Consider the following 18,270-nt stretch of genomic DNA (forward strand, 5'->3'; position numbering starts at 1 on the left):
AATTCTAGAAAGCAAAAAATATATTATTTCACTCCTGGGGAATAAGGAAAAAACATTCGTATTGTATTCAGAAAACTGTCAGTGCTAAAGAAAAAAAATTATGACGGTTGATCTCTTGATATGTAACTGCTAATAGAATTTGGAACTGAAATCGATAAAATGGAAACTGTGTCATTAAATTAACATTATAGGAATACTCTTTTGAAATACAATTTTAAATATCTGAGTTGATTTCCAGGTCTCTGTGCTACTTGTGGATATGGTTTCTCCTCTTCCTTTCTCATGCACGACGTAGTAGGACACCCATGGCGCCTTTTAGGCTAGCTGGTTTTCTCAGTGCTTCAAGACTAAAATATGAATAAGCATAGAACTGTTAAAGAGCTGCACTTCCAAGTACTTCTTTGCCATAGTCTTAAACTAAATCTCACCAGTGGCAGTGTCTTCTGTATATGTTCAATTTCAAAATCTTAATTTTTTGGAAGCTAATGCAAATCTGCATTCTTTATTAGGTCTTTAAGTTTGCCCTTGCTTGACTGCTGCTATCATTTTAGGTTTTACATCTAAAGAAATGGAAAAGATGGTTGAAGAAAAGATTTCAAAGTGAGCACATCAGTGGCCATTCTCTGGGTGCCTTCACTGATTTTTCTATGCAGAGTCTCTTTTCATTGGACTTTTTCAGAGTCCCAGCAAACTGACAGAACAGAAACAATGGAAAAGTCTGCCCTTCTGTGAGGATAATTTCCCTTTCCTCAGCACAGACAGAAACATTTATGGACACCATCAGACGCAATTTCTATCAATTTATGTTGGTAGTGCTTCCCAAATATATCAAGTGGGCAACTCCTACACTTTTATCTCAAAGAAGGCAGCCTTCTGCTACCTGGTAAACTATTATCATCCCTACTTTACAGAGGAAAGACTTGCAAAGAAACTGTGTAACTTGTTAACAACGAAACACGTTTTCAGCACAGTCACATCACCCTCCACCACGGTCTTGACAAACTCATCCTGCTCTTTTTTTTTAATCAGGAATAATATATATATCCCAGAGTTTTTTTCTCGAATATCCAGGTAGTAATTTATCATTGTATTATCTGCTGTTCATGGCATGAGCATATAAATGAATTAAAAATACCTAAATCGGAGGGATTAATCTGGCAAAAAGCCCGCTGGACTGTTTTGTTACTTTTCTGAAAAATCACGTATTGGTCCCTCAGGGGCCTGGCTTGCGAAGATCAGAATAAACAGTGTCATTGCATGAAACTCTTCAGGGAAGACTGGAGTATTTATGAACTGGTTAAACTGCAGACCTGCGTGAGAGTTTGAGGGAGACTGTTAATTATTGGTGTATAAATTAAGAGTGGAAATTTTAAGTTTACTTATCAACAGTCTTATTCACTTCAGAATCCCAACACTATACAATGGCTATTTGTCCAAAATCCACTTTTTACTGATTTGGTTATTTAAAATGTAAATGGTTACTGAAAAGGCTTATCTGAGAACTGCGTACCCACATCTAAAAGAGTTAGGGCCAGAATGTGCGTCCATCGCTAGAGCTCCCGTGTCAGGCTTGGACACCCTTTGCTGATCACACTGTGTGTGTGGCCACACAGCGGGGCAATGAGCTGAGTGAGGGAAGGCACCGGGTGGCTTTCAGCATCCTCCCTGGCTTTTGCGGCCCGTGCTATCTGGCAGTATCTCGGAGGAGGCACACACTGCTCTTTCAGCCTCCGTAACTCAAAGTATGTGTGTGTGTGTGTGTTTATGCATATGAACGCTGCCTGCCTCTGCTCACACATAACAGCATTCCTGTATAGGAGACATGAGATCCTAGGAGAACAAGAGAAATCAGAAGTGAATCTCAAGATTACATTATAATAACTATATATCTGGTTTTGCCTACTGAAGCACAGACGTATCCATAAACCCCCGTGCTCAGATCAGACACTGAGGGGTTTAATACAAAGCAGTTAATGTCTAGACAGCGTTGTCCTATCTGAGAATACCAAGAGAATGATAAGAAGCAGGCACTCACCGCACAACAGGCACATGAGGGATCCATCAAAGCAGTACTACAACTAGCTTCAAGGGAGACCAAACACAAAAGGCTGAGATGATGTGCACAGTCGCGGAAAAAGGGAGTTTCCCATGTTAGAAAGCATTTCCCTTTTCCCACAGGGCCTTATCCCAGAGCCCACTAAAACAAGGGGAAGCTCACACTCATTTTCATCTAGAGTGCACCCAAACTGTCACTGCTACTGCCTGCATTATAAGGCACCGTTGCATTCTAAGACACAATGCTAATATTGACATGTGTATAGTAAGAACCATGCAAATTGTCTTCCCTGAAGCTCCACGAAGGTCTGAACTGCACCAAAATCTATAGGATTTTAGAGCATGGCCATGGAACTGCCTTCCCGTGGAGCCCGCGCAGGAAGCCTGAAGAACACCCAGAAGTCTGCACAACACTACTGCATCCTACTGCTGAAAAGTGTCCTAAGCCATACAACTTCTCTACCACTTATTACCTCAAAAAAAAAAATGTATATTTAAGTAGGTTTGCTGATATTGTTAGCTCACCATCCCCAAATTTGGATTTTATCTGTTTCATCATTGTGTTGAACCAATTTTGACAGGTGCACTGTGGACGCAAACGTCAGGGGTTCACCTTTGTGTCCTGCTATAAAAAAAAGGTCTTACTCAGACAGTGCTTAGTTCCATGAAGCCCTCATCATTCATTTGCTTTATAGGTGCTGCCAGAATGGAAATTATACCGATAACTGAGCCATTCTCTTCTGCAGTAATTTTGAAGAGAAACACTGTATCAAAATTGGTTGCAAAAATCTTGCAGATACTTCTTCCCTCACAAGAGGTTATTAATTTGTTAATACTTCAATCTATTTTAGAAATCCAACATTTAGATCAGGTAAACTTATCAAGCTTGTTAATATTTCTTTGGCTGTAGATCTGATGTAGGAGGCTTTTACTGGAAGTTAGTCTTGCTCCTAGTTCCACATCTTTTCCTATATCAAGCTCAAAAGCCCCAAGTCGTGCTAATGAACGAGTTACTCGGTGTGCTTTAAAATGGGACTGTGAAACGGTACGTTCAAAGAAAATGGAACTATGCATACACGCACACAAAAAAAGAAAAGATTGAAAAAAAAAAAAAAAGAGGCCTGTTTAGCTTGTCTCTGCGTGTTTTTGAAAAGGCCAATCTCACCAAAGCTGTGGTTTGGAAAGTGGCCACTGAAAGAGCCAAGTCAGCACAACTGGGCGCATCTGGGGCAGGGAGAGGGAAAGAACAAGTGTCTGTGGGTAGGATGTGAACCTCTTCAGATAGATCTGCTGAAGGAATAATGAAATGGTGCCACAACTGCAGTTAAAATATGGGGGAGATAAATGCTTAGAAGGCAGTTCAGAGCAACAGCGCAAATTAATTGTCTAATTGTAAGGTATAATTTAAGCTTTTATTAAGTCTATCAAGATGTATACAGACTACATATTTATAAGAAAAATACCACTGACTCCATATAATCAATAAAATCGAGAGTCCCTATGAGATTCAGCTACTTAGCCTGCCAATCTTTATGACATTACAGTATTATTCCTCTCGGTTTAAGATGTTTTCTCCTTTTAGCTGCACAAATGGGAAGAAGCCAAATGATTGCACTGAGGAAACAGTGAGGCTGAATAGATACAAAATGCTGTCAAACACACCGCGTGAACAGAAAAAATATGCCTTTAATTTCTTTTAGTTCTTGTCTATTACTTCTACCAGCAGTTGGGCAGGGGGAAGTAAAATAAATCAGATGCGAGAATGATTGTCGCAATGACAATACCCCAACTTAGAGATATTGATAAAATTTATAGCTCTGAAAATTCAAGAAGAAAACTGGGATTAAAAAATCACCTCTGGACAAATGTATAGAACAGCCCCCGGATTCTGTGTCCTCCCCTAGCCACGCAGCTGATGTGAACAGCGAGGGATGTGAGGCTCGGGGGTGTTTAACCCAGGCCTCGTCTCTAAAAGGAGGGAGCCATCACAAAGAAGGGCTTTCTGAGAACAAGCACCCCCCATGAAAAGCCTGATTCCCCCAAAACCAAGACCACCTGAACTGCCCTCGCTCCTCAAAGCGATGCCGAGCTCACTGCACCCTCCAACCCTGCAGCAAAATTTCTATAGGGGATGAACTATCTCTGTTCAGGTTTCCTTGTCATCATGCAGAGGAGACGCCACAGCGAGGGAGTTACAGTGGCTGTGTGCTGAATTAACGCCTTTAATCACCACAACCCGTTTTCCTGTTTGATCCTCGGCCTTCAAAGGGCAGGGCTCCAGCGGGGCCCTGGCAGCAGGGGCAGGGTGCTACAGAAAGGCATGCTGCTCCCTGGCCGCGCAGCCTCGGGGAGCCCTGCACGCCAGCTCCCCGAAGCCACAGGCTCCCCAGCCACCCCATCGTCTGCTCTCTGTTACGGCAACGTTTATCTCGACATGCCTGGCCTGCCCTCGCCCCTCCTCTCTTGGCGGGTAAAGCACACGAGGTCTGGAAGAGCTCTTCCTCTTCACCAACTCTTGCGAGATTTCTTGCCTGCAAGAACGGTACCTGGAGCTGACAAGTGAAAAAGCAGCCTGATATCCTTCTGGCCTGGATTATTAAATGGTGGGTTGCCCTTATCATGATCCCAGTTAAGCCAGTAAGTGTTTTGCCATCAGCTTCAGCAGAAGAGTGTTCAAGCCCTAGATACCAAGGATTTGATGATGGCAGGTCACCTAGAAAATGAACTGAAATTTATAAGGGATGTTGTTGCTCTCGCATCAAAAGACAGATAGAGTGGTAAGAACTGGGAGGACAGACAACACATGACTGTTTCCACAACACATTACTATACAGATCAGCTAAAACTTGAACCTGGTAACAAAAAATGTCTTTCTCAGAAATTGCATGGACACGCATGATCCTTAAGTGATTTTCTGCTTTGGATCTCTTTCTCGCTTTCCCGTGATGGGCAATGGTCACCTTTAAATCTTTGACTTTGATACTGCAACTAATTATTGCTACCACAAACGCTGCAGTAACATTTATTAATTCCACGCTGATTCTCTTAAGATATTAATGGTGACTATGATGCAGTTTCACTTTCCTTCAGTAAAAGAAATCTATGAACTACTATGTGGTTTTCCCTATGTATCACTAAATGCTCTACTGTGCGGGTTGTCTGACAGTAACAGACTTGTTACCCTATTTGTACCTTGGTAATGCACTGCTAAGAGGGATTAATAGCTTGCTAAGCAGAACTGCTTTGCTGCTTTCTGTATGCTTTGCTGGCATTCACACTGTCCTGCATGATTTTCAGGCTTTAATATCAATTTTGCAAGAGCATCTGGCAAAGACAATTAAATTATATGACATATAATTCGTATTGGACCAATCCATGCAAACCTTTCACTGTTGCAGGTATGAATATTTTATATTACACAATGAGAAACTAAAAGCAATTCAATTTGATTCAGCCATGGGGTCTCCAGTCAAGGCTGTGTGCTTTCATACATACTCCAGCCCTTTGCACTGACCTTGGGCAGAATTTTTGAAGTATATATAAAAAGGAAAAATGGAAAAAATATATTGCCTGTGGTATTCAAAGAAAATGAAGCTGGCACACACAGAGCCTGTGCTATACTGAACTCTTATCAGCGAACAGAACTTGCTTTTAAAATGAGTGTAAAAAGCCAGCTCATTTTCCTTACTAGTCCAGAATAATTTATTAGGATTTTATTTTTGATAGCAACTAGGAAACACGGAAATGTGGATCCCATATTCTTTCCTTTGTGTACACACTTAACTCCCTGTACATTCACATCAGAGACATCTATCTGGTCTCATTTATACTACACTCATGAAACTTGAATGTACAGAAGTCCAGTTATTTGTGATTTTCCCCGAGGTACTCCAGCTCAAATTCAAGGCTTTCTCCTCAAAAATAGAACCAAGTGATTAACTATATAAAGTTATTGCAACGAGATAATTAAGAGCATAAAATTAAGTATCTAAGAATAAAAATTCCAAGAAAATAGACCAAAAAGTTTTCAAAAAATATGGCTAAGATTTCTAACATATCTGCAATAATAGAATGCAAAAAATAATAAGGAAAAATTATGGAGCCTAACTAATATGACGTAACCTATGTCACAGAGTTGTATGACCCCTGGGTATAAAACTTAAAAACTTATTAGATAAAGCAAAAGTGGAACATGGTCTGCACTGTGCTATGGTCAGTCCTCATTCTCTACTGTTGTTAAATTTATTTAAGAACTGTATATACTGTTTTAAACATAATGGTTGGAATGCTTATATTTATATGCCCTTCAGCGTGCTTATTACTCCAATTATGTTGATTATATTTCCTATTAATTTTAAACTATTTTATTATTTTTGAAAAGCTGCTGCCAAATATGCTTTCCTTCAGTGGGAAATTATGAGATGCAAAACTGGTGGAAAATTATTAATGCAATTTGTTTGAAAATAGCATTTCAAAATAGTAGGTGGACTGCGAAAAGCAGTGACTACACACGCATTTCTTTATGCTTATTCTCTAAAAGATGCACCCTGCAAACCACTCAATATTTGAAATTTGATCAGCTAAACTACCCAACAGTTGTACCCCTGAATTACAGAGTATGTAATTTGGCCTCTATATTCAGTATATGCCACTTCCCTTCAGCTTTTCCTTAACATGCGTAAAGGAAATCTGGGGAAATGTCTTCATTTTTCTAGATCACTTTAAGAGACATTTACAGTGAAATAACTTCCATGAAACATCTTAAGCAGATCTAATTATGCAATGATTAGAACAAAATAGCCTTTATTCTGTGGGGGTTTTGCAAAAGCAAAGGATAATGCCAGGCAGAGTGCTGCTGTTTGATATGCTCTTGTGCTGGGGTACCTTCACCTGCCTTCTAGCATTTTAAAATAGCATGTTTCATTCAAAAAAGGATGCCAGTAGTCACCAACTTTGCTAAACGCACAGATTTTAAACACCCGTTAAATATTGTTTAACTGTTTTCACATTTCAGTAGATACATTTTAAAACGCACTGGCCTGGGCACTACATGATCATGTGGATCACTTGTTGCTAAATAAAAAGGATGTAGGCTGTCTGAAATGACAGGGAAACATGACAGATATGGATCCATGAACTAATTATGAGCAAATGCTGGAGCTGATATTAATGCATGCCTGTGGAATTATCACATTGGTACTACAGAAATCAAACCTTCAAACTTCTCCACAGAGGGGAAAAAGCAACAGTAATTACAACTTGTGACTTGATGACAGCCAGACTGTACCTTTGTTCTTATTTCATACAGACCTCACTTTTTTTTCCTTTTTGGCTTTGTTTCTATTTAAACTTTTAAGGAGTGAGCTATTTTACTTGAACACCAGAGACCTATACTGGCAAATAAAAATGTATTGATTTTTTTGATAGGCATATCCAAAACTAGAAGGACTAATACTCATGGGGGAAAAAAAGCCACAAAACTCTACTGTTGAAAAGTTTAAGACATGGGAGGGGAAAAAAAAAATACAAACAGAGAATACTTCCCATACCCAAACATTTCAAGCAATCTCAACACTGTCCACTTGCTGCAAAGTTGCCAATTGTAAAACCAGGATTGAATGAATCTTACTAAAGGAGACCCAGTAACCCAGTGATCCTCCAGACCTCTGCTTAAAGGTAGGTTTCTCTCAAAAATTCTTATCTCAAATCTTAACCCTTGCTGTACAATTAATGTTAGCTATCTGAAAGGCTGGGTACGATGCGTGTGATCGCAGCACTTTTTTAAAGCTCTTTCAGGAATATTTCTGTTCAACAGCATTTTTGTTAGCAACATTGCTATAACGGAAAGGCTCCTATCGCTGTGCAGCAAATATGTGGGGTTTTTTGCTCTTATCTCCTGTAGTGCACTTGATAAGGGGTACTACTGAATCTTCTTCTGCACGCTGCATTACAAAGAAAACTGTCTTTTTGTAAGGCATTTTCTCTCCGCTGCTTTCACATAAAATAAAGGCTCTTGTAACTGGACGTATCTGCCTGTATTAATACTCAAATGAAAACTGAAACCTTCTGCTTCATCTGAAGTATAAATCCCCGAAAAGATTCTTGCCTTTCCAATTACGTTTGTTGTAATAAAGGTTAATATTGAACTGAACTTATCGTATTCTAGCATCACATGTTAAGTTCCAAATCTGTGTGTGTGATCTATTTTCTTTTCTATTGCTGAAATTAAGGAATAGGACAAAATGTTGGCAATATTATTAAAAATAACAAAGCAAAAGCATTTTACTTAAAGACAGTTCAAACCTATTGCTTTCATGAGGAGGAAAAAAAAAAAACCATGGTGCAAAGTACTGGGGGGAGGGAAGGGAAGAGCATCTGTTGAAAATTAACTACTTCAACCTTAATTAACACATAATTTTCTACCTGATGAGATGGTGTTGTAGAAAGTATAAATTGAAGGCACAAGAGTAAGAAATGAGTCATCTTTGACTTACCGTATCAAAGACTATTGCTGTATTGCAGTCAGCATCCAAACACAGAGCATGAAGCTTCTCACAAATCAGAAAAAATATACCATCAATGAACAAATCAAATGCATTGTAAAAATCAAGGCCAGAGATTTGAGTATGTATCCAAGGGTCTGGTTAGTCACAGCTTTGACTAGCCTGCTACAGAGCTCTGCAAAACAAGTATACTGCAGCAGTGTGGCAAGCATAGGATTGCAATGCATGTCCCATATATTCAAGCATAATAGAAAACATGGTCTGGAGCTTATTCCATGTGGAAGTGGGGTTTGTTTTATGCAGGCAGAAAAAAGAGCTTTTTTTTTTCCCACATAATAGAATTAGAAATGAAGATTTTTCTTGATTATTGTACACAATAATTCCCCAGGATATCAATTACATAAAGCAGGTGCCTCTGTCTCCTGTTTCCCAGATAAATGCCTGTAATCTCATTTCACAAATGATCCTATTTAGACAGGAGCCACCTATTGTGATGATATCATTTGCTCTAGTATCCATAAATGGGCAACTTCCTACCAAACGTCATGACCACTGACGACACAAATCTTTATAATATTGAGTGGGCAGGGTGGTTGATGGGGTCCCATCAATCTACAGCAGCTTCTGCTGATGTGATAGCATGAATCCTGCATAATCATCTAAAAGGCTGAAAATCAAGAGAAGCATTAAACCTGTCTGGTGGAGCTCATTTTTAAAAAAATCACCTAAAACTGGAAAGAAAAAAAAATCCCAGATAGGTAGTAAAGGCAAATAAAACATACCCACACAGCAGCGGCACCTTTTCAAATGCTTTCTGCCCTCCCAAGGATACTGGTAGGTACGAACAAAATCACGCTCAGTTAAGAAGTGTAGCTGTCAGTTTCTTTTTAGCAAATAATAAAGACTGTATATCCTCTTTTCTTGCAAATGCAAAATATACACTGACAGCAAAAAGGACCAGTGCTTCAATGATGCACAAATTAGCCCACTCTTACTGAATATTTTTAGAATTAGCAACTGCTTGTCACAGTAGCTTGGAATATGAACTCTGTAAGAAAATATCCTTAGACTGTTTAAAATCCAGTCTGCTACACTGGTTTGCTTCATGCCCTAGCTGCACTGATTTCATTTCTCAGATGAGTGTTTTCTTAAGGAATATCATTCCATTAAACATACATATTTGGGAAATGTTACGATGCTCACAGTCAGCTGAAATTGGTTTCCATCTGCCGGCTTTAACACATAGAGATCTGAGGAGAGTTAAAGGTGATAGAGGGTTCACTCGCTTCCCCACCCTTTCCCCGGGGGACTCGGTTGTGCCTAGCGGCTAAAGCAAATTGCTTAAGAACTTTTTATTTAATATTTTCCCTGGCAGAAGTTGGTAAGAACTTCAAAAGAAGGTCCCCAGTTTCAAAAAATGACCTGAGGGCATTTTTCAACAGAATCTCCACAAAACTTGGTTTACATAGTCCTGCTTTGAACAGACTGAGCCGCATCTAAACAACTTCTGAATACACAGACAGAAAAGCATAACGTTAGGATCCACCCACATTGGTGTTTGGACAAAGTTCACCAGAACGCCAGTCAAGCTGGGGTTTTGGGGTAGAAAACTTTGAAGTTTAAAAGCACAAAAAATGAGAGTATTTTATATACATTTGCACTGATGTAGTTCCCTCACAACAGAGTCCACGTCTCAAAACCCAGGCGCCTCATTGTAGACGACCCTTGTTATATCTTGCATTTCCTTCATAGCATCTTTGGGGCAGGGACCACCCTTCACTAAACTGCTGTCTTACACATAGCGGGGGTCCCAAAGGCAAGCAGCGCAAATATTAATTATAAAAGCAGCTCTCTTAGAGCTGACTACTACCACAGGGACTCACATCACGTCTAGATGGGGTGATGGCAAAATTTGAGCCCAGCATCCGTGGCTCCAAGATGCAGCTATGCTGTCAAAGCAGAAAAGCCAATGGGCTTTCTAAAGGCACCCTAAAGCAAAGAAATCCCTCCTCAGAGATCGAAAACAATGGAGAAAACCATTTCAGAGCACTGAATAGCCGTTTAGACATGAGCAGGTGCTTTCCTTCTCCCTCCCTCCCTCCCGTGCTCATCTTCAAGATAACACTAGCTGATCTCCCTAGATATGCTGTCTCGGCAAAGACATAAGCACAGCTTCGACTCTGGGGATCGTAACCCCTTCATTTCAGTACTGGGTGGAAGCAGAAAAGCATATTCTCTGTCTGTCCAGATGGCATAAATATTTTCCATGTGTTTCCATGACAAAAGATAAAGATAAAGATAACACAAGAAACAGTTAGAAAGTGGAAGCGTGTGTGAGTGTAACTGAGATTGATGGTCCAGAAGTTTCTCTCTTGGCTAGATAAAAGATGATGAAATGGGAATGAGGATAAAGAAAGGCAGAAAATAGCTAAAAAGAATATTCATCACTGCTCCATCAAATTCAGTCCTGCCTTGGGAAACACCAAATGTCAGATTTTCTTGATAATGTACAAAGTCTTCTAGGGCTGTTCCAGGACATAGTAGGAAAGCGTGCATTTTCTTAAAACAGTGTATTTTTCAGCATCTGAACCAAAGAATGTCACCACTCTTCCTTAACCTAGTTTTGAGCTTACCAAGCACACAGCCATGAGCTTAGAGCACAGCTTTCCTATGCAGAGGTGGATGTTAAACACGGTCCAGTGGAAGATGCCCTGATGGTTCTGATCTTTGCTTAAAGGCCCCTAGGCTTTATAAGAGATAGTGGTAAAGGGAATGGACCATCATTCCCAAACGGTTGCCATTTGTGTAGGGCTATACTGTGAGAAAATACCCCAAATGCATTACTGTCTCAGGAATGGCCTGAAGGATTGTACTGAGAGGATGAGTCACTCCAGTGAAAGGAAAACTGTTGTATTTGGTGCAGAGGAGATTGTCATAGGCCACAACATCTAATGTTAAGCAAACAAACAGTAGGCATCTGACAAAACTGCAGACCACACAACAGAATATTCTACCCATCTTAATGTCTTTGCTTTACATTTGAGATCATTAAAAAAACCCTGATACCCTAACAAATAAGTGTAAACGTCCTTAGACCATCTTTGAAATGCCTACTAGTCTTCCTTCTGTTGAGCTTATTCTTTCTAGCATACTTGGAAACTAAATCTCTCCAGGCATTAGGAGCAGACTATAAACCTGCACCTTCCTGGGCGGAGACTGCAGACTAGATCTTCTTTAAAATGTCTAGACGTTCCACTAATTAGAATTGAAACCTAAATCATAAAACACCAGTGGATTATTGAAACTCCATTCTGAAAGGTCGGAGACGGAAAGATGTTCTAAAGTACCTACTGATATTTTAGTAGATAGCCTCTTTAGAGATGGAACTGCTTCATTTATCCAGGTCTACTCATGTCTAAAATCTCTTGAGGAGCTGAACCTAACTGATAGGACATATTGCACAGACATTACTACCAGATGCATCACATTGCTCTACTTAGGCGAAGATTCTTCCTTAAATCCCTTTGAGATTCATCACTATTGCTTTTCAACAAGACCATGGAAAACTCCAAAGGGGGATTTCAGCCTCATAAGGCCAAAAGTAATTTGTCATAATATAATGATGATGATGAAGAATAATCTGCAGTTTTTAATTACTTGCCAAAATCCTATTACCAAACAAAAAGCTAGAAATATCTATTGCCAATATCATACCTAAATACATTCTTAAGAGTAATAATCACAATAAATTATTACTCTATGGCCAAAACAATCAGGAAAAAGCCCTGTTCATAAGCTCATTTCTTTACCACCAGCTTCACAAAGAAAACATGAATGTTCATTTTAATTTCACACTCCATTAGGAATACAGGTGTAAAAAAAAATCTACCAAATAAAAAGTGACATGTTCTGATGGGAAAACACATAATTTCCATTTCCATATCAAAATTAAAATAATTGAGAGCAGAAATGTTTAAAATTTTTAAGGGGGGGTTTGCTCTGTTTTTCAAAGCCTGGTTAGCCCAATTGTTGATCGATAAGGGACGACCATGGTTTGCATCTAGTGACCCTCCCAAATAAATCACCATTGTTTGAGAGATTGGTAGAAATTAATAAAAAGTTACGTCTGATGTCACTCTGCCTTTGAAACTGTGCACTTTATAAGTCATTCTCTTTTCAGTGAAACTCCCCACCGCTTTGAAAGGAAGCTGTGTTGAAACATTCATGGCCCAAAAGTTTGAGCAAAATACTGTTTAATATAAGCAGTAACTAAATACTCTCTTCTACCATAGACCTCAATACTGTAGGATGCCTGGTAGAAAGAGCCAAAGGTCAGATGGTTGGCAGGCTTCACCCTTGTAGCCTATAAATCTAATTCTTAGAGCATTTCAGATCAGGATTCTCTATAAATTATAGCTATTGTGACAAAACATTCCCATTGGCAGACAGGTGATTTACAGAGATAGTTTTCTTCATTGAAGATTAAAGCTATAAAACGATCCTAACATTGACCAGTAAAGCTATGGTATGGTCCTAAACCTGTGACATGAAAAAAGAGGGTTCTTGCAGGTTAGGATGTCAGAAATTCTTTATATTCTGATATTACCGAGGCGGAAGATCTGTGAGCAGGACAGCTTTGTGAACAACAATCCCTTGCTCATTTGGAGGCAAGACCGCAAAAACTTCTGTCTTCAATGCAAGTGTTGAAGAATGGCAATAATAACAACAAAGAGAAAGACAATCCTGAAAGATCATATACCAATAACACAAAAAAAAACCCCATGCCATTAATATCTTCTTTTAAAGACAATGAGATTGCTTCAAAAAGTTCACTTTTTTCTTCTTACCAACGTCTTCATAGGTCTTAATTTAGAGGCTCTTCATAGCCTACCCTTTCTTTCTTCCTTTTCAGAGCTTCCAGCCTTTTCTTTGCAGTAGCATTTTCAGAACATGCCCAAGAACTTGGTATCTCAAAATGATTATTGGAAAAGAAAAATAAACAGTAAAAACCTGCTCTCCCTGTGGCGATGTGTAAGCTTACAGCAGTTAAAACGTGCCTCAACTTTGCACTGTTAAATTTTAGCAAACTTTATTTCAGAGGTATTATTTTTACCAGATCTGCAAATATTTTTCTCAGGTAACACTGTCTCATAAACCACTGGTCTGCGAATGTCAGTGTAGACTTTCTGAGTCTTTCTTGGTTTGAGTAAAAATAGTTACCAGTGACTTGTGATAAATAACAGGCTTTTATCTTTCTTTCTTTTTGTTTTCTGATCTATGTCCCATGACAAACACAGGTTTTTCACTTGCAATCCTGTGTCCCTTGCCTTGACTTCCCCTTCTCCTTTCCAATTTTCTAAGTTCAAGTAGATGTAAAAATGATGTGAGACAATCTTTTCCTACCTAGTTTTGGATTTTAGACATTCCTGGTGTCTTTGAAAGATCAACAGTAGACTTTATGACAAAACTGAAGATGCTGCTCAAAGAAGTCATTCTAGAAACTATGGAAAAAATATAATGAAGAGGAAGGACCTGAAGATCCTCACATCAAGAAATCTGTTCTCACTTGAAAAGCTGAAGAATCTAGTATATTTTCAATTAGTACAATTGTCTCAGCAGTTTATAAATGTGATCAGTAGCAACATTTCAGAGAAAAACACTGAAACAGGACTACAGGCTTGTGACATGCTCATGTCAGCTGCATGTAAGGGAGGAAAACATTCCTTTTCTCTGAAGCTAGAACCTCCAACTTCACATTTGACTTCAGTGACCATGAATGACAATAACGAGAGGTGAGGACAGCAGTGGCAAAGACTGGGATGCCTTGCTTTGAGGTTTTAGATCTTAAATGTCTGGGGTAAATGCCTGCATGTTTGCACACAGCACTGTAAATAACCAAGAGCAGTTTGCTTTTATGTATTAGGGAATTCAAACACGGGCAAAACATGTACTGCAAAAATCTTGCTACCGTTTATGCTCAGCCACAGGTACTAAGATTAGTAAGATATTGAGAAGTACTGAAACCGCTAGGATCAAGCTTCTGGCTGAGCCTTACCCAGTCATAGTTTGAAGTCAAAAATACCCCAGCTAAATTGTTACATCTCAATTCCTGGAAATAATGGTCAATAAGATTTCCTGCACTTACCTCTGTATTGAGTTTAATTATTTTTATTTCTTAAAAAAAGAAAGCAAAAGAATTGGAAAAAGGAATTTTTCACTTATAATACAAGGTGAACTTCTGCTTGAAGAGGAAAGGAGGATCTGAGGTCCTAGCCCAGGGAGTAAGAAGACTATGACTTTGAGATCTGGCTTTGTGTAAAAACCAAGGAGAACGCGTCAGGGAAAAGCAAAAGCAGATAAACTGGGGAAGGGGGCAAAAAAGAGATGTGCGTCAGCACCTGCAGACAGCTCAAAGGCTTTCTCAGGGGCTGGTGAGCCCAATGGAGGCACCTCACACATGTGAGGCTCCAAGTGGCAGCACTGTCTCCAAGTCACAGCCAGGAGAAGCAGACAGCCTACAAGTTCTCACTAATATTTCTTGGGTATTTGCTAATAATAGCAACACAATCTTGATTGTTTGGTGTGTAAACAGAATTGTGCTTCATATAATCTATGCTTTGTACCTCCGGTACGCAAATATGACTACTGTGTAAGCCCAATATCAAATGTGTGCTGCGCTGCATCAGCTGCAGTACCAGAGTTTGGGCCTTTTCAAGTCGAAACATGTTTTGGGGGTTGACATCATGTTCGGGTCCGTGTTCTGTCTGATAAACAGTAATCAGAGATGACAAACTTTGTTCTGAAGGTGAAACAAAGTCAGGTTCTGTAACCTCAAATGTTGCCCTGAGACAAAACAGTTGTCTTCTGGCCATTTCTCATCATAGGCACTGGCACTAATCCATTTCCAGGCATCACAGCTCATAAACTCAGAACTATTATGGACTCGATAAAGTCAATCAATACATTAGTTAAGTGAGATGGAATGATTTATCTTTTACGGAAAAAAATACTGGGCTCAGTTTTTTTCGTTGCTGTTTTTGAGCATCTCAGAATAACAAATCTCAAGAAAACTGAGTTCAGAAAGACATCCATGCCCTGGCACATTCATTTGAAATAGAATCAGGAAAACAAAGACTTTTTGTTTTGTTTAAATAAATTGAGAGGTCTTCAAAGCAAGAACTGCTTCTTACTATCTGTTTTACAAACCCTACTTGAAGGGTTTCTCTTATGAGACCCTACTTCATACTGAATATGTGCAACAGTTTGACAATGTACTGGTTTTGTCCCCTATACACAGGAAAAGTCAAACTCTAAAGTACCTGCATATCATCAGTGAGTTTTTCAAAGGTGGAAAAGCCTATAGTACTTAAATGACTTTTTCCTAGTGCCAACTCGGAGCTAGATATAAAATCATGGTAGAGTGGTAATGGGAGGAACTGTGGTACGCTGGATGCCACAATATGCATTAAAAATACATTTTGATGCAAATTCTCTTCAATCTTACATGATAACTTAATAAATAATAAAGGTAAACAGCTGCATGTATTTACACACATCAAAATAATCAATAATGTATGTTGACTTATCACAATTCTTACGAGGCCTATTTTATCAGTGACTCTGACTTTTATTTTAGAAACTAATTGAAATATATTTAATGTTTCCTGGTTTGAACAAACAATAATTCACAACATGGGACGGGGAAACAGCAGTTTTGTAATGAAAGAAACCCCAGAATACTTTCATGAAATTCTATACGATACTCAAATTGCAATATTCAATACTCAAATATACAATAATTTCATATAATGGCAATTAGACCTTCTGCCTCCTCTATCAGCCAACCTTTTCATTTCAGACAACCTTGCCCCCATGCCAAAATAACGTTCCCACGCTGACACGTACTACAACTTTTAAGTCATTTTTTTTTAGCTTCAGTATATCCAGAGGCTTCTAGCATAAGCTGTGGCAGTTAAAATGTGCAGTGAAAGGACAGTTTAGCATGATTACTAAAAATAGTGAAGTTATTTCTGACATAGCAAACAAAATAGTAGAAATATTCTTTCAGGAGATTATTTCTATTAAGTTTCATCTTTCTTGCAGAAGGACAATGTGTGCAAGACTAGTTATTAACAGTGGTAAAGAAGAAGAAGTAAAATCCTCTAGCAATAGCTCAGAAAGGCCTATTGCAGTACATCTGTCAACTAGCTCTTCTTTTAAGTGTGGCCGAAGGCCAGAGAATGATACGACAAAAATGTAGGTATCACTGATAGATTATTTAACCCTGCCAGCACGCAAAGGAAAAACATCAGCAATAACATTAATATTCACAGTGGCAACCTTTGATGCTTTCATAATTTAGATTTGACCTCAGCGAGAAACTTGGCAAAAGACTGTTGTGTTGCTGTGAGTCTCGTCTTTTATGAAAGGACAATAACCCCTCCTGCATCAACCCTTCACCGTGATCGCCCAATAAGAACCTACAAATGTTTGATAACTGGGATTTTGCAGACTAGAACTGAAGCACACTGGCAAAGCTGATATGTGTAGAAGTCACTATGGTTACTGCCTACACTTGCTTTGCCTCCAATAAAATCTTTCATTTCCATAAGCATTAAAATTCACCAAATGCACCAAAATTATTCAGACACAAAAAAAATAATAATCTCTTTGGTTTATGAGCCTTTTAGCTGTGTTGCTTTTATCTTTTTAAGTTCAGACTCTTAGCTGAGGCATATTATTACACATCTGTGTATAAGGACGATTATTGCAGTAGAAACCTTGCAGTGGCAATGCTTCGTTAGACCCCAGCTTCAGCAGCGTGTGCGAAAGAGCTCTCTGCTCTTGGGTAGTGCAAAGCCGAAACCCAGAAAAGGCTGTGCTGGATGCCAGGCGAGAAGCACAGGCTGGGGATTTAGCAAGACAAAGTCAGATGAAATACACTTAGTATTATTGTAAATCTTCCTACTTCTAAGAAAATTAAAAGTTGGTCTTCCCTGGTTAGATTCCCTGTCTGTTGTAATAAGAAATAGCTATAAGTAGAACTATTTTTTTTGTTGTTTGCTTTATCTTACAGTAATCAGCGTGATTCTTCCTTTCAGTACTCTTACATAAATGTCAAACTGGCTAGACCTTATATTATTTCCTGAATTCACTGTCATTTAGTATACCATAAAAGTGTTCTTTAAAACTGTGTCCAGTGGCTGTGTCCTCGACAGCCACTAAAAAACATTTCTTACTTTTATTCTGCTACTGCAGGTAGCTTTCTACTTAAGTTCCTCTCAGCACTCCAGGTGATTTTGCTCCCTGCTAGCTGTTATTTTGAAAACCTGCCTGAACCACCATCGCCACTCCTCCTACGTGTAAGTAACCTATTCTTCCTCTCTTCACCTCAATACCTCCTCGCAGCTAATCGCCTTTAGTCACCCAGTGACATATCTGACAGAGGCAGATCAATGCAGTCTTTATCAGTTTGGCTGTTTCTCTTCATTTCCCCTGTATCTGATTTTGCCGATGATCCCTTTAGGTGAAAGTCCTTAATATTACTCTTCATACCTTCAATGAGGTCCTTTGAGAAGGTTTCATCGAGCACCTTTTCCCCCTTTTTCAGGAAGGGCAGAGCGCTCACTGGGAACAGGACTTGCAGGTAGAACACCTGAAACCTTCAGCAGGAATTAGAGGGAACTACAGCTATAGCTTGTAAAGAAGCAAT

At 39.1% G+C, this 18,270-nt stretch overlaps 1 protein-coding gene across 35 annotated transcripts in view; it reads right to left on the minus strand.

Annotated features, from left to right (window-relative positions):
* The window catches only part of DLGAP2 (DLG associated protein 2), a 480,112-nt gene that overhangs the window by 334,452 nt on the left and 127,390 nt on the right, over positions 1 to 18,270 (minus strand). For 6 of the 35 annotated variants that reach the window (XM_074581701.1, XM_074581688.1, XM_074581702.1 and 3 more), the window contains exon 1: positions 8,550 to 8,955. The exons of 26 other annotated variants lie outside the window; for them this stretch is intronic. The gene's annotated coding sequence lies outside the window, so the exon portion shown is untranslated. Of the gene's footprint in view, positions 1 to 4,601; positions 4,617 to 8,549; positions 9,001 to 18,270 lie in introns of those variants that run through there. 3 more of the 35 variants (XM_074581675.1, XM_074581692.1, XM_074581704.1) reach the window with 3 other exon arrangements.

Source organism: Larus michahellis, chromosome 3 (assembly GCF_964199755.1).
Source record: "Larus michahellis chromosome 3, bLarMic1.1, whole genome shotgun sequence".
In the NCBI taxonomy this organism is placed as follows: domain Eukaryota; kingdom Metazoa; phylum Chordata; class Aves; order Charadriiformes; family Laridae; genus Larus; species Larus michahellis.